At 42.3% G+C, this 17,579-nt stretch overlaps 1 non-coding gene across 1 annotated transcript; it reads right to left on the bottom strand.

Moving 5' to 3' along the window:
- Positions 1-1,189: 1,189 nt before the first annotated feature.
- Positions 1,190-1,244, bottom strand: LOC123727460 (U7 small nuclear RNA). The gene has a single exon (XR_006759456.1). It is a non-coding gene; the product is annotated as a U7 small nuclear RNA (small nuclear RNA).
- Positions 1,245-17,579: the final 16,335 nt, after the last annotated feature.

Here is a 17,579-nt window from a genome sequence, read left to right as displayed (position 1 = left end):
TTTGATGTCAAGTACATCTATAAAGTAACAGTGATCAGTGATTTAAGATCCCAAGAATCCCCGTTTGTACAATCCAGAGTTGAATGAGCCAGTGTTACCAGGGGCATCACTACAGCGGGGACTTTCTTCGTGACCTCATAGAGGAGGCAGTATGGGGATGTTAGGCCCTCGGGGCATTGGGGCCCTCGTTATGTGTCGGTCCCCAGTAAGACTAGCTGTCGCCATTGGCGTCAGCTAATGGGGATCCTAATAAATCAAATCAAATTTTCAGACCTGGGCCCATATAGACAAAGCATCTTAGAGTAGAAAATTGGGGCTGAGAATAGAAACATTTTACTCCTACTGTTACGGGTAAAAATAAAACCTATGCACAAAGCCTCTTTAGTTATGAGTCCCACCTAGTCAACAGATATTTAGGAGACCTCATGAGCTGTCCAAACCAGTTGAGAGTTACCAGGAGGTGTCTTGATAATAGAAAAAGGCAGTGTGTTTTGCGCCACATGCAATTGCTTTGGAGTTGTTAAAATAATGTTTTGCACTTGTGACAATTCACATGATATGCCTAAATACTTATAACCTCTAGCTAGGCTAATCAATAATCAAATATTTTTCTATCGATGATTTATTTAACACACATCATGTTATTTCAAGTTATCCTTTTGGAGGACAATATCACATTGTTAAAAAAATAGGTTGTGACTTGATGCCTACCGTGCCAAAGCAATTTAGAGTTGTTAAACTGAAGTGACGAGAGTGACGAGTGTAGTATAACGGTAATACTATCAAAATTCCACTTTTAACAACTATCAGAATTTGTTAAAAAAAGGTTAAGCATACCAACAAATTGATCGTATCAGGCGAAAATGATCTCAAACATTTTACCATTGCAACTTTTGATGGTTGAATTATATAGTGTATACTATGATAGGAATACTATAGTGTTCTCTGTAGTGTTTTTGCGGACTTTACTGTAGTATTCACTAAAGTGTTTTTGCAGTCTTCAGTCCGCAAAAACACTACAGCGCATGCTGTAGTATTTACACTTGACTATAGTATAAATACTGTAGTAAGAAAAATAGTACAATATGTATAGCAATAACTGTAGTGTTTTTGCAAACTATAGTATACTGTAGTATTTACTGTAGTGTTTTTGGTGAATTACATTTTTTTTATCTTTGATATAGAAGTGCGGGGCATTCTCCTTGAGGATACCTACTGGAGAAATACTAAAAGAGCAAATGTTCCTTATCCTGTAGGCATAACTGGGTTCCTGAACAGAGTTTAGCACTTTTGCTCTTTCCTATAACCATAGGGAACACAATATATTGTCTAAACTTGGCATGAAGGTTTCTCACTTACCGGTGGCACAAATTGGGATATGGGGGAGGGGGATTGGCAGGATATATGCAAATTAAATAATGTGGTATTTACTAGAGTTTCTTTGGACTGTAGTGCTTTTGCAGACATTTCTGTAGTATTTACTACAGTGTTTTTTTTGTGTGGATAATCCTGTAGTATTTACTATAGTATTCTACAGTACACTACAGTTCAAAATTCTATACAAAGCACTATACATGATCGAGGGATACTACAGTGTGTAGAATAGTATTTTACAGTATACTACAGAATTCTATAGTAAGTACTGTAGCATTCTATAGTGAACTGTGGTATTTTTTATGTGGGCATATGCAACAATGTCAATGAGCATCATCAGTATATTTCCTTTGAGGTACTTGAAACTGTATTGATTACTAGCTGTGAAAACATTTTATGAATTGATTTTACTCCTGTCTGAGCAGTGTCTTAACATAATCCTAAAACCCACTCTGAGCTGGGAGTTTTTTTATGTCTTACAACAGGATTCCAAGGACCTTTTCTGAGATGCTTTGTGGATACTGCCTCTGACCAAAGAGGCTATTTCTGGGCAGCATGTCTTGGGTACATTTATTAATTTAGCAGACGCTCTTATCCAGAGCAACTTACAGCAGTGAAATCATACATTCTTTTCATGTTGGTCCCCTGTGGGAATCAAACCCACAACCCTGACGTTGCAAGCACCATGCTCAACCAATTGAGCCACACAGGTACAGTACAGTATAGTGTCTATAGTGTCTATGTGTGTGGTGTTGTGTGTATGTTTGTTTGTATTGAATGTCTCTTCTTAATTTCTGTACTGAAAATATTAAAAGTGATCACACTTAAAAGCGCACTCTATCACTTTCATTTCTGGTCAACCTTGCTGCCCATGGCCTGTACTTGTTTTGGTAAATGAGGTGCGTCTTGCCGAGTGTGTTTTCTGTGCAAATTCTAGGCCAAATGTGTTTGCAGTAACTTCTGTTGTAGCTGCTTGGGAAATTAAAGTTACAGATTCTACCTTAAAAAAAAATATGAACCTATTTGCCTTTTTATCTTCTAATTTATTAAAGTGAGGTACTGTGCATGACTGACACTTGGGAAAGAGGAGCATGTAACCCGCCCATTACATCGGATCCCATCCACCTTGAGGAGAACACCTGGCTAAAATATTCAAATCCAGTCAATAATCTAAAAGCTGGCTATGGAGTGATGGCTTTGCACCAGGGGTGCTCAGCTCACTGGTTCTCTACTCTCTGTGACCCAGCCCTTCTATCCTAACACACTACTGTTCCTCGTGACTAATAATGGGTTAGAGTTGGCCCTCAGAGTAGCCAGGCTGCATCCAGGACCTTGAATGGTTCACCCCACACCTGGGTAGGCTGATTTAACCAGTCACTCAATGCATTATATTTAATGAAGACATGCCCATAATGCCAAACTGGATCAAGTCCCCACAGTTTACTTTATAGCCCCCAGGGAACATTTGTTGCAGTTTTGTCGATATTTTGATACAGTCAGCAAATCTAGGTTCTTCAATGAAACGTCACGAAAGCCCATCATTGGGGAAAACATTGTCTCAACAGGGCCGCCCATCAAATGTTGCCAAAATATTTAAATGTTACATTACATGCTATATTCCATGTACAAATGGCAATGTATAGTAAAGATTTTTTTTGTTTATTATGATTAATTACTGCATGTATTGTATTGGAGTTCTGGTCTGAGAAGACAAAAAATATTGGCACTTTGAATTCTAATAATACCGAGATAATATATTGAAAACACTTGGCAAGGGAGTAATCTATTAAAGCAATTAACCTGGCAGCCCAGAGTACAAGTTCTCCCACTTTCTCAGTAATGAGTATTTTGGGTCAGTTCAGCGTTATCATTACGACAGAAGGAAAACCGCCAGGAGGTATGGAATGATTAAAACATGTTTGAAGAAGTTTCGAGGGCCGCTCTCCCGCCCTGGCCTTTCCTCTCCTTCCCTCTCTCCTCTGCTCCCTACTCCCACCAGCCCCCTGGGGTATTGTGTCGTTCTGAGTCTGCTGTGTCAAACACTTGAAAATGTCACAATGAAAGCACTTACAAAGCCTAACATCTCCCTAAATCCTATAATTATTCCAGGATACATTAGGTACCTGAGCCGCGGCTCTCAGATGGGCGCTGAGGGGATTCCACTGGATTCCGACATTCCCACAATCAGCTTACGGAGACAGATCGTCATGATTGGCTAATAACTTGGAATGGTAAGTAGTGTGCTTAAATCGGGAGAGATTGTTGGGGAGAAGAATGTATCCTTTTTAACTAACACTGTCATTCCTGGGCCGCCTTTTATTTCGGTGACAGATTTTATTCTAGCTGACTACAAAAGGGTACGAGGCAACATTTTCAGAACTAGCCCCCCCCCACCCTTCCACCCACACTTCTTTCATTTCAAGTTCCACTTAAAACCTCCATCTTTCATGTGCTAGGCCTATATCACCAATCCCCTGAATGTACGATTACAGTCCTCAATATCAACCTCTGGTGTTATGCACCCTACCCTCTCCCCCTTACCCCCTCCCTGCCCTCTCCTAGAACCCCACTCTCTAATCCCCACACTCCAGCATCACTCTCAGTATTAAGCTGGGAGGAAACTGGAGGTCTTTACTAACCCCACTGCTCTCCGAAGGCACTCAATCAGCCTCATTGACGAAAAGAGCCCAGTCGACACATTTGAACCAAAAGTCTTTAGCCCCATCTGTAAACTCTCCCTTTCAACGCCAGACGAAGTGTCAATACCACCACCCTCATCGCCCGCCATCTCACCAAGGAAAAAAAGGAGGCAAAGAAAGAACGCCCTTGGGATTTTAACTTAAAAGAGCCTTAAGTTGTTGAATGCAGAAAAGTAAAAATATGAGATAAGATAAAAATGCAGAGGTCTTGTATTTATTTACATAAGTAAAGATCAGTTGAGTTTTCAGACTAATTCATATTAATGCAGAGCATGAAAATGAGTTGAGACAGTGGAAAACCCAAATAAAGAAGAAACCCCACCACATATTTAGTCAGGGAATACGTACATAAACCCTTTTTTAAAAGAAGGGAGCTCCTAACAGGCGTGAAGACTGTGCATAGACTAATACACAGAGACAATTTTTCTAGATAATAGCCTATCACGCAGGATACAATTTAAATAAAAAAATGTAATTTTCACCTTGAAATGAACAAATGATTACAATTTCTATACAAATTAAGGCATCCAGGCTGTGCCTCAGTACTGTGCCGGGGCCATGAAACTTGACATAATTACCATGAAATACATTTTCAAATATTTGTATTTTGTCCATCGTTTTAGAACATGCCCGTCTCTGCCTTCTGCAAGCTTGTGATCTCACCTTCTGGGGATGATACAAAAAAAGAGAGAAGAAAATCATCTAAGATGAAAACCCCCTTCAACAGATGAGATAACAATTTTGAAAAAGGGGAGAGAAAAAACAAACAGTAAATTGCAGCGGTTGAGCCTGGCACCCCCTGCAGTCATCTCTTAGAGCCAAATGATGGCTTCTTATCGTGAGAATCATATCTAATGGTTATCTGCTCAGATGCTTCTCTTCTCACCCCCCCCCCTTCCCCTACTCTCTTGCCTCTTCTCTCAATCCACACCAAAGTAGTTGTTTATACCTGATTATAAATCTGCCTGAGAAGAAAAGATGTTAACTTGTGCGTTTCAGATTGAGAGTCAGAATAAATTGGGAGCTATATGAAAGGAGAGGCGTTTAATTTCAAGGAGAGGCGTTTAATTTCTTGGCGGGTAGAGGAGCCGTGGGGGGCTCTGGGTGATGCATACTGCTGTTTGTTCAAATGACAATTTCATTTAACCGTATAACTAAAATGTTTGCTATTGCTTCTCCACTGATGAGGCAGATATTATCACATGTTATGACATGATAAAGTGACATACCCATCCCTTAGTTGTGGTTGACACCACACATGCACCTACAGGTCCCTACTCCTTCCTCCTCAATATATCTTGTCTGTCAGATTCCGGGACCTGAGAGACAGACGTACATCAGATCTCAGCACTTGACCCCATAATACCGGAGGTCAGTGCCACACCGCTGGCGATTTCACACCCGAGATGAGAAGGAAATTAACAATGAGGCTCTCTGAAGCAGTGGCTTGTGGGGAAAGTGGCCATGCCGCAGGCTTGTCTTCCTTACAGCTGCGCTCCCCTTTCACTGTGGGGCCACAGGTACAATGGAGAGCTGCAGAGACAGAAAGGAAAAAAGAGAGAGAGAGAGCGAGAGAGAGAGAGCGAGAGAGGCGAGAGAGAGAGATCGCTTTGCCTCAGCCCGGCCCCCCGTGGCCCTCCCTCTACCCCCCCCACCACGGGTTAGCGGGCACAGCTGGAGAGCAGCTCCTTATGCATTCATGAGCCGACGTTGCGGCTAAATAAAAAGCTTCATTACAACGCTAAAGTGTTACTAATTACATGTACCTGCCACCCGGCAACCTCTGAAAATCTAATGTGACACACTCGAATGGAAAATCTATTCCACCGCACTGCGCCCCTCTGCTCCGTGGAAATGTCCCTAACCTCCACCCCACCCATTTTAGCTCTCCTGATATTTACTATTCTGTTGCCATTATGTCCAACCAAGCCCTTTGCGCTGTCTGTCATGACCCTAATATTAGCTGAAAATTGGACTCTGCAAACTTAACAGGGGAGGAGGTGAGGGGGACTGGGGGAGGAGAAGCCCAGTAGGGGGGCCCAGCCACATCAACCCCCTTCTGAGATGAGGCAGAGAGGAGGAGAATCTCAAGTCCACTGGTGTTTACTTTCACTGGCAGTGTCTGTCTGTGCAGCATTAAGCTAGCTATGCTTAACTGAAGGTGTGACGTTATCAAAATCCTTTCTGGCATTTCAACACAGCACAAATGTGAGGTCAAGTAGCATTGTTAATCAATTCATTGGAATGAATTGAATAAGGGTTCGGGAAGACAGACAGATTAATCAAATAGACATTTTGAACAGCAAAAATATGAACAACAATTGCTGTGCTGTTCTTGGCTTTCTTACTCGCACTGATTTCAGTAATAGCTGCTTTTTTATACTTACAATGACTAGGATGTGATTGTCTTACCGCACCGAATGTAGGTCGCTCTGGACAAGAGTGTCTGCTAAATGACTTAAATGTAAATGTCTACTTCCTTAAACCCTTTAAGGGGGGGAGGGGTACTAAGCTTAAAAATTGAATTGTTTTAAGATGGTCATACAATGGGTCATTTAGCTATAGAAACGCATAGAATAACACATTCATAAATGGCAAAAAATGCATAATAAAGATTAAGGTTTTGAAGTGTCTGTCTTATATCTAGGAGATATAAGAAAGCTCAGGAAATATATATATTTTTTGGACACATATTTATTTACCCCTTATTTTTGTTGGCACAAAACACCTCCATACTTCCATTTGCGTTACCTCCAGACCAGTCCCCTTGACACTTGTGGGGGTCATAGAGCAAAATGGAGAACACCTTTTCCATAGAGTTTGTAGGTTAAACCGTTCGGACACTACAGACGTTTTTGTGACAAGAACGATTTTCGGGATCTCATTGTCTGACAAATACTGCTGTAGCTCGGCCACCTTCCACCACCAGATGAGAAAGGCCGAAATAGGCGGATGCGGGGGATTGAGAAGCAGCTTGAAATAGCTAGCTTAAACTGATGGATTTTTATAGGATTTTTTATTATGTTACTTAGATTGACACATGGGTGTGTCAATAGCATAAGGACAGACGCTGGGAGATGAGAAGCAAGTACAGGGAGGGAACATTTAATAGACAACAGACAAGAAATAAACAAGGACAGCATCCGGACAGGGGAAAACATAACTACATCAATGCTGACACGGGGAAAAATCTGAGAAGCAGACAGATATAGATGGGCAATCAACAAAGTAATGGAGTCCAGGTGAGTCCAATATTGCGCAGATGAGCGTAATGATGGTGACAAGTATGCATAATGATGGGCCGCCTGGCACCCTCAAGCGCCAGAGAGGGGGAGCATGAGCTGACGTGACAGTACCCCCCTTCTAGGGGCGCCACCCGAAAACATAACGGCATCAATGCTGACACGGAAACAAACTGAGGAACAGACAGATATAAAGGGGCAATCAACAAATTAATGGAGTCCAAGTGAGTCCAATATTGCGCAGATGCGCGTAATGATGGAGGAAAGTGTGCGTAATGATGGGCCGCCTGGTGCCCTCGAGCGCCAGAGAGGGGGAGCAGGAGCAGGCGTGACAAATAGACTCTTATTAATTCTCAACTCGGAAGGCACTGGTGTCTTCTCAACTTCAATCGGTTTGGAATTTAGGAAATGCTACGTTATTAAATTAAATACATTTTTGTGTCATGAAGTAATAAAAAAAATATACAGCATTTACTGCCATCTTTTTGGTTTCTGATATTCTCTCATTAATCAAGACAGGTGAGTGTCACTTAAAGTGATGCTTGATTTATATTGTAGTTGACATCACAAATAAGAGTACAAAAGTTGATTTGGTTCGCTGTTTAGATGACCCTATTTTCCAGGTGTCTTACCAGAGTGTCTCTTATCATGTGCACCTCATCATTTGATGGGCCTTGGTGTGGATGGCTAAATTCAACATGTCGCTGCTAGTGTAACAATGACAGTTGGTTAGGAGGATGTGTAAAATTGATTTATACATTTAAGGTGAATTGCTTTTGATAACTGAAAGTGCAGAAATTGTATTTAATATATAGTTGACGGTAAGTGCTTGTGCCATAATTTTAAATGCTGTTTGTTAATGTTCTTTTCACTGATTGTTTATTTTTTTTGCATCGTAGAGATTCTCTCATTGGTGCTCACCAAGACCTGGTTGGAGAAACCTTTGCTTCTCCCCCTTGCAGTGGTAGTGCAGCACATAGCATGCCAAGACCACAGTTTTCATGAAGGTGTAGTGGATGTCGAAGCATTTTTGTTAGAGGATCATCCATCTCCCCTTGAGGTCGCCCAAATGTGTGCTCCATAACTACTCGGATAGGTTCTGCCCGGAGAAGCCCTTCCCTAACCACAGGAGGAGAGGATATACAGGATCTCCTGCGATCAGGAGAGGTACTTGCACTCCTTCTACATCAACCTCAGCCTGGGTTCTTGTCAGAGGGTATTTGTACAGGTTGGATGTGGCCAAGACAACAACCCTGATTAGGTATTTGTTATCCACAACCACATGTAGGATGATGGATGGCCAGCCCTTTCTGTTAACCAAATCCTGGTATCCCTCCAATGGGGGTAGAATTGGGATATGGGTCCCGTCCAGTGCTCTGTAGACCTGTGGCACACCATGTGTCAGGTAGTTGCGACGCGTTATCTCCTGTGCCTCTACAACTCCAGGCAGCTTGATATGGCTCCTCATTATCCTCCTTTTGATGGCTGTACAGACAGTCTTGCTGACTCCAAACAACTCTACAATCACCCGATATTTGGCACGTGGCAGCTTGTACAGTGCAATGGCAATGCACTTACTGGTGGGTACAGGAGCACAAGGGCTAGGCAATATCGGTCCAATAAATGGTCCTATGCTCTCAGACAAATGCTTAAATGTTGGTGGGGACATTCTAAAATGTTGAAGCCAAAGGCTCTCCATGACATGCCCCTGGACAACCACCTCCTGGAACTGCCTAACGTGCTGCCTTTGCCAAGGGTTTGGCGCATGGCACAGTGGAGGGGCATTCACATAATCTGGGGAAAGGCTTGATTCTCACGCTGACGTCTAAGGACGATAGCATGGACCGTGGCGATAAATTGGCACATGAGAATTACTAGAATATGGCAAATATTTGTCAATTCTTGCATCCCATCCATGCTGGCTTTTGCATGCTACCTTGATACATGAAATAGATAGGTGGGAGGGCATACAGGCTGTGGCCAATTTACTGATGTACAATTTGCCAAAATTGATAATGGAAACACTTCAACCACAGTGGGGTTTTTTCTCGTCCAGCAGTTTTTACCGGCACAAGACAGATTAATGGAAACGCATCGTAGCAGGCAATTGTCGCATCTACTTTTTTATGAAAACATTCTTAATGTCGTGGTTGAAGTGTTTCCATTATCCATTTAGTTCTCTACTCCCACCCCCAATGAAATATCGAGAACATTGAAATTGCAAATGACAAAAATGTAAAATGACACAAATTATATTCTAATTATGTTTCATTTAAGATTAAATCTTAGTAGGAAATATAATCCTACATTCCTACTAGTATTTTAGATGAATTATAAGATTTGCAATTGTTTATGTTCCTGATAGGTCAATATTTAATTGAGGGCAGGAGCTGAGAACTTCAAGCAGCTGTCTGGTATTAGACTCGTTTGACATGGTAACAACATGAGATCAATAGGGGCCTCATTTATAATCATTGCGTAAATTTCACACCAAATTTCTGCTTTTGCCATTTCTGAAAATTCTGAGCATATACAAAAATATTTAGATTTATAAACTTGGCGCATGCCATAGATACGCATGTTTCCCGTAAAACTGTGCACGTGTGAACAAGCATTAAAACTCCACCTGGTAAACCATTCACCTTTTATGTTTAGAATAACGCCCTTTATTTGCTGTATTATTTGAAACTATTGAAATTAAGGCCATGGCATACAGTTTCTATAAGAAAGAGCAATAACAATTTTCATCACATTTCTGTAAGAGGTGTGGGCAGAATGTTTTGATACTTTGCAGTGACTTTCAGTGGCGTGTATTCATGGATGCCAAGGGAAGCCTGGCTTCCCCCCCAAAAATAAAAAAATGTATAAAATAATTGATATTTCGTCTCTCAGTGCTAATAATTTTCCTTTAATTCACAAGAGGCCGAATGTATCTCAATGGAGAAAGCATCCAAGCGAGCAAAACAGCGCCCCTCTGTATGTGTAGTCCATCTATCTGATGCTGTCTGGTCAAAAAGAGTATGACATTGTTGCCGCCATAGCATTGAATGCAAAGGAAGCCAGCGAGAATTTGGCCTCCCTTGATAAAAAAGTATAAAATAATAGCCAATCACTGTTGAGCTAAACTGAGTTCAACTGTGAATGGTCCTGTCGCGCCCCCCAAAAAAGGGTCAAGGGAAGCCAGTTTGGATTTGGCTTCACTCCAATCACATCGAGAGCAAACGTCATTGACAGAAACAACTTGAATTGTTGCATCTTATTGTGTTATTGTCCTCCGGTGGCTAGCTAGCTACCATAAATTGTCCCTTTCCTAAATTAGCCATGCATGGAGATAGGGATTTGGACTTGTAGTTTTACTTAATTCCGAATTCTGAATTTCTTTCTGCCCGGATTACCCCTGAAGTACCCCCTCATGTGCATTTTACCAGTAAGCCTATGGTCTCACCAGTTTTCTCACGTACCCCCTATGGATAGGTCAAGTACCCCCAGAGGTCCTAGTACTCCTGGTTGGGAACCACTGGTTTACTTCAATGTAAAATATCAACTGTTCACGACTTTTAATGCAGAATAAATTCCTCACCGTTTCTGGCCGTGATGCGAAGTAGCCATACAACAAATTACCATGCGCATCTCTCATTTAATTGACCTAGTAGCCTAATAAATAGGTAGGCTACTGTATATGGAGGCTATTTCAAGTTTTGCAATCCCATAGGCAGTTAATAATATATAGTCAAACTTCTCAGGGATAGCCCACTTTTTTTTCTCCAATTTTTGCCTCAATGACATACCCAAATCTAACTGCCTGTAGCTCAGGCCCTGAAGCAAGGATATGCATATTCTTGGTACTATTTGAAAGGAAACACCTTGAAGTTTGTGGAAATGTGAATTGAATGTAGGAGAATATAACAAAATAGATCTGGTAGAAGAAAATACAAAGAAAAAACCAACTGGTGTTTTTTTTACCACAATCTTTGAAATGCAAGAGAAAGGTCACAGTTATAGCCATCACTCTGGTTGTAATTCCGATAGTGTTCACAAGATGGCAGCAGTGTATGTGCAAGGTTTCTGATGGATAACTTGAAGTATGACTGATCCTCAAGACTTTTAGTGTGAAATCCCCAGGTACATTTGGGCAAATTGTGAAGGAGACATTCACATTCATATTCAATTTTTCTGCAAGCATATTGTCAAATCTGTGTACTTGGACTTTGTTTTAGCTTTCCAAGTATTAGTAGCCATATTATAAGTTCAACATTTGTAAAACAACCAGTTTTCATAACTTCATAACTCTGAATATCCTTATAATTTTTGTCCAAAATGAAAAGGCATGCTGTCGTACAAGGTTAGTAGCTACATTTTACGACATAGCCAATGAGCTGAGCTTGTAAACCATGTATATCTAGCTAGCTTAGTTTGACCCCGATTGGTGCTTTTTTGACAAAAATACAGTCGTTCAAGTGATGGTCGACCGCGTCATCGGCGTGCCATGAATGCGTCGCTCTCTGACCAAATATGGTGTCCTATAGGATATACTACACCAATAATGAAATAGTGAAGTCTTGTTACCTTCTAGGATCTCTGAGGAATAGATACGAATGTGATTTGACTCGTTGAAACAACGTTTAAGGTGAGATTTTCACAGATTCCTTGCTTTGCAAATTGAACGAGTGGAAATACAAAATCGATCGTGCATGCTATATGGACCTTTTTAGGATATGAAAAAGGATTTTATCTAAGAACACAACACTTCATGTTATTTCTGGGACCCTTTGGATGATAAATCAGAGCAAGATTTCAGAATGTAAGTACACATTTCACCCTCAGAGGTGAATTTATCAAACCTATCGCGGTGAAAATACTGTTTTGTTGTTAGGTGCACTCCTCAAACAATAGCATGGCATTTTCTCGCAGTAATAGCTACAGTAAATTGGACAGTGCAGTTATATTAACAAGAATTTAAGCTTTCAGCCGATATAAGACACCTATATGTACCGACATTTGTTGTTTCTCTACAATCTGCCATCTTAACATAACGCGCTGCATGATTTACAACTGTCCCGTTGATGGGATGCCGATCCTTAATTATTTTAACCCTATAAGGTCTGGGATTCAAGAAGTCTGCCATTCAGCCATCCGACACATCATAAATTATTACGGTATTAATAGGTAGCTGTGGTCCACCTGTGAGCATCTGCCAAAAGGAAGTCACTACTCCTCCACTAAAATCAAATCAAATGTTATTTGTCACATGCCACGTAATCAACAGGTGTATACAAACAGTGAAATGCTTACTTACGGGTCCTTTTCCAACAATGCAGATTTAAAGATAAAGATAATTTTCTTTATTAAAATATAATTACTGAAACGAGGAATAAATATACATTGAATAACGAATAACAATTACGAGTACAAATAACATGGCTATATACCATATACAGTGCATTCGGAAAGTATTCAGACCCCTTGAATTGTTTCACATTTTGTTACGCTACAGCCTTATTCTAAAATGGATTACATTTTTCCCTCATCAATCTACACACAATACCTTATAATGACAAAGCAAAAACAGGTTTTTAGAAATATTAGCGAATGTAAAAAAAATGTTTTATTGAAATATTACATTACATTTACAGAAGTATTCAGGCCCTTTACTTTGATGAAGCACCTTTGGCAGCGATTACAGCCTCGAGTCTTCTTGGATATGACGCTACAAGCTTGGCACACCTGTATTTGGGGAGTTCCCCCATTCCTTTCTGCATATCCTCTGAAGCTCTGTCAGGTTGGATGGGGAGCATCGCTGCACAGCTATTTTCACGCGTTCAATCGGGTTCAAGTCCGGGCTCTGGCTGGGCCACTCAAGGACATTCAATGACTTGTCCTGAAGCCACTCTTGCATTGTTTTAGCTGTGTGCTTAGTGTCGTTGTCCTGTTGGAAGGTGAACTTTCGCCCCAGTCTGTGGTCCTGAGCACTCTGGAGCAGGTTTTCATCAAGGATCTCTCTGTACTTTGCTCCGTTCATCTTTGCCTCGATCCTGACTAGTCTCCCAGTCCCTGACCCTGAAAAACATCCCCACAGCATGATGCTGCCACCATAGGGACCCCCATGCTTCACCATAGGGATGGTGCCAGGTTTCCTCCAGATGTGACGCTTGGCATTCAGGCCAAAGAGTTTCTTGTTTCTCACGGTCTGAGTCCTTTCGTTGTCTTTTGGGGAAACTCCAAGTGGGCTGTCATGTGCCTTTTACTGAGGAGTGGCTTCCGTCTGGTCACTCGACCATAAATGCCTGATTGGTGGAGTGCTGCAGAGATGGTTGTCCTTCTGGAAGGTTCGCCCATCTCCACAGAGGAACTCTGGAGCTCTGTCAGAGTGACCATCAGGTTCTTGGTCACCTCTCTTATATACACAGGTGTGTGCCTTTCCAAATCATGTCCAATCAATTGAATTTACCACAGGTGGACTCCAATCTACTTATAGAAACATCTCAATGATGATCAATGGAAACAGGATGCACCTGAGCTCAATTTCGAGTCTCATATCAAATGGTCTGAATACTTATGTAAATAAGGTATTTCTGTTTTTATTTGTTATTATTTTACCCAAATGTGACTAGGCAACAGGATAGATAATAGACAGTAGTAGCAGCATATATGGTGGGTGTGAAAGTTTGTGTGTGAGTGTGTGTGTGTGTGTGTGTGTGGGTGCATGTAGTGTGTGTGTATGTGTGTGTTGGGGTGACAGTGTAAGTATGTGTGAGTGTGTGGGTAGATTCCAGTGTGTGTGCGTACAGTCAGTGCAAGAAAGTTAGTGCAAGAATTGGTAAATGCAGGTAGTCCGGATAGCCATTTTTGTTTTGCTATTTAGCGGTCTTTCTAAGCAGTCTTATGGCTTAGGGGTAGAAGCTGTTCAGGGTCCTGTTGGTCCTAGACTTGGTGCATTGGCACTACTGCCGTGCGGTAGCAGAAAGAACTGTCTATGGCTTGGTTGGCTGGAGTCTTTGACTGCCTGATCCTCTACTCTCTGGGCTGGGGGATGTATTTAATGCATTTAATTCTGGGGAACCATATTGTGTGTTACACCAGCAGTGTCTTAGACATGTGGACCCATGGTATCTTCATCTTCGGCAGCTAAGGGCCAGCTGTACACAAATGACCATAACAATTTACTCTCTGCTGAGTCCGACTTGTAGTGTTTCTATCTATTCATTACTGAGGAGTTGGGGGATGGGGACTGGGATGACACACACACACACACACACACACACACACACACACACACACACACACACACACACACACACACACACACACACACACACACACACACACACACACACACACACACACACACACACACATACACAAACACACACAATGATTATCTCGAGAGATTCCCTTGCGTCTTGTAAAACCTATAAGCCATGTAAAGATGAGAAACCCATAGATCTAATTCCCATCTTTTCTAATTCAATTTCTGGTCTTCCCTTTTATTCACACTCATGTTCTCTCTCTCTTTGCTGCGGCCCACTTGAACATTTGGCAATTGTTTTGTTTACACAAAGTTGTGAGGACATGCACATATGAAGAATGCGCACACTGAGAAAAGGACATTGGGAATATTGTTCATTATTTTGCAAACATGGCTCTATTTGTAAAGGACTTTCAACAAAGAGTTCTCATGTCTAACGCTGAGATGTGAGTACAGTCGCTAACCCCATCTCTCTGGCTTATTGAGTGATGCGACAGACAGGCAAACTCCAAACACAAAAACCCACCATGGTGCACACAGGTTACATGGCACAACCGCTCCTCTGCTTTTAGTACATTGCTGCTCCTCTGTCCTAAGTCCCTTTACACTCGGGTGGTAAAGCACCGGGGCTTTAGCTAGCTATTGTCACTCTCCTGCACGGATCAGGGTGAGCTCTAACTGGCTGCCACACTGATGTGTGAGCAGGCAAAGTCAATCTCCACTTTAGCCACCATCGGAGACGGATTGCGGATGCTCCCGATTAGCGTGTGACAATGGGACCTGGGGAAGAGGATCCTGGTGCATGGCTTGCAAGTCTGTTGCCGAGTGTTCATTGAACCAGGCGGCTCTGCTACTGCCTAAAGGCCAGAGCATTTGATGTACACACAATGACAGGATGCAACAATGACCGAGGCAGTTTTAGCCCCACAGAAACAGACAGACAGACAGGCAGGCGCAGACAGACAGACAGACAGACAGACAGACAGACCAGACAAACACACACACACACACACACACACACACACACACACACACACACACACACACACACACACACACACACACACACGTTTCAATAACACCCTTTTGATTCTCCTATAGCTTGTCTCAGTATTCATTGTCTAGCATCAAGATAGTCAGCAGAACTGACATAGTTCCCTTCTGAAGCACCTGCGCTAAAGATATTCAGCCTCTCAGAAAATCTGCATAGGAACTAAATCCTCCTCCCATTGTCCTTGTGAGCTGCCTGTAGAACAGGGAATATCTCCACTCTAACCCACCTGCCTTTGGATGGGAGGCAATTACAGTAGGATTTAATGTACGGGTTAGCCCGGGATTACAAAGCTTTATAACACTGGTGGAGCAACAATGGAGCGACCCTACCCCATATCGCGGTTACGTATGTATGGGCTTCTTGGCGGAATGAGGAAACTAGCTACAAGGCCCTCAATTTAATTTGAAGGATCAGACGCTCGGCTGATAATGGAGTCAGATCCCATACGATACTGCAAGACGTTTTAGACGTCTGCAGGATTACAGGCTTTGGTGACTCAATTTCAAAAAAGGACAAAGCGCTCAACTGAGAGGCTGTCTTACATGAAAAAGCGTGAATGAAAGAATCAAATTAAGAGGAGAAACAGCAGCTATGCTAATGATTTGTTCCCTATCTATAATGTAACCTAGATCATGGACACCATAGTACATAGCCTACTGCAGCTTTTGGAAAGCAACTGTTGACATTGGATTGTCCATGGTTTGGGACACTCTGGAATATGTTTTTGATCCTTGAAACCTATTTGAGATTATTTAAGTTATGTCCTTTAGAAAATAGAGTATGAATGTTGATTTTCTCTACTCTTAACTAAAGACTTTTAATACAAATAGATACATCTCTTAAAGGGCCAATCTGCAGTTCACCAACAATAAAGCGGTCACCTGCTTTAACATTTATATGTTAAATTCTTCAAGGATCAATGGGTATATATTATTAATTTAAAAGTCAATCAAAGGTATGTACCAATTACAGATTGCCCCTTTAAAACAGTCTACGTTTATTTATTTTGCCTTTATTTAACCAGGTAAGTCATTGATAACACATTCTCTTTTAGAATAATGCCCTGGCTCCACATATTAATTTGCCTACTAGTGTGCTTGTTAGACTAGAGAGTACATAACGAAACAGTTGCCATTGAGCCTCTGGACAGACCTGCCTGTCCTATATACCCTCATCTGGGCGGGACAGCTCACAGAACTTCTCATGAATCATCGGTTAAGAGATCTCATGCCTTCATCCCAAATGGCTCCTTAAGCCTCCTGGCCCCGCTCCTCTCTCCCAGTGCTCAGTCACCCCCAAAATATGATCAGAATCGGGCCGCTTCAGGTTTCAGCTGGCCATGACTTTGGTTTGGGGAGGGGGCACTGGCAGTAGCAAGACCTCAATCGGGGGCGGGGAAGAAGATAGGCGCACCACTTTCCCAGGGTTCTGACAACCAGAACAGCTGAGATTCCTCCCCCCCCCCCCACACCATCCCACCAGCAGCCCACCCCGCTGCAGTCCCTTTGCCCAGGGATGTCTCACTGCTGGTCCCACACAGATGTGTGAGGGAGAGCGTGGTTGTGATGTGGTGCCAAGCGGCGAGGCATGTGTAATGAGAACGAGAGGGACCAAACGGAGCTGGGTCCTGGGTAATGTTTTTCCTCCCATGGACGACGAGAGTACAGGAGCAGCTGTGCTTTTTCCGTTCCCCTCCCTCTCTTTTTCTCTCCATCCCTCTCTTTATTTATTTTTCTCTGTCACTCACTCTCTTTCTTCTCCCTCTCTTTCTCTTTCTCCCCTCCCGCTCTCTCTCTCTCTCTCTCTCTCTCTCTCTCTCTCTATCTCTATCTCTCTCTCTGTCTGTCTGTGGTTGCCCTAGACTAGAGTGAGAGCCAGTCACTGAGGAGGGCCAGCTGGAGTGGACGAACTGGCATGGCGGGTGTGTGCTGGGGATGTTCTGTACACAGACTAGCACACAAGGC

Source organism: Salmo salar, chromosome 15 (genome assembly GCF_965601325.2).
Source record: "Salmo salar chromosome 15, fSalSal1, whole genome shotgun sequence".
NCBI lineage: Eukaryota > Metazoa > Chordata > Actinopteri > Salmoniformes > Salmonidae > Salmo > Salmo salar.
Note: the sequence above shows the minus strand (reverse complement) of the source record. Positions and strands in the feature narration are given on the sequence as shown.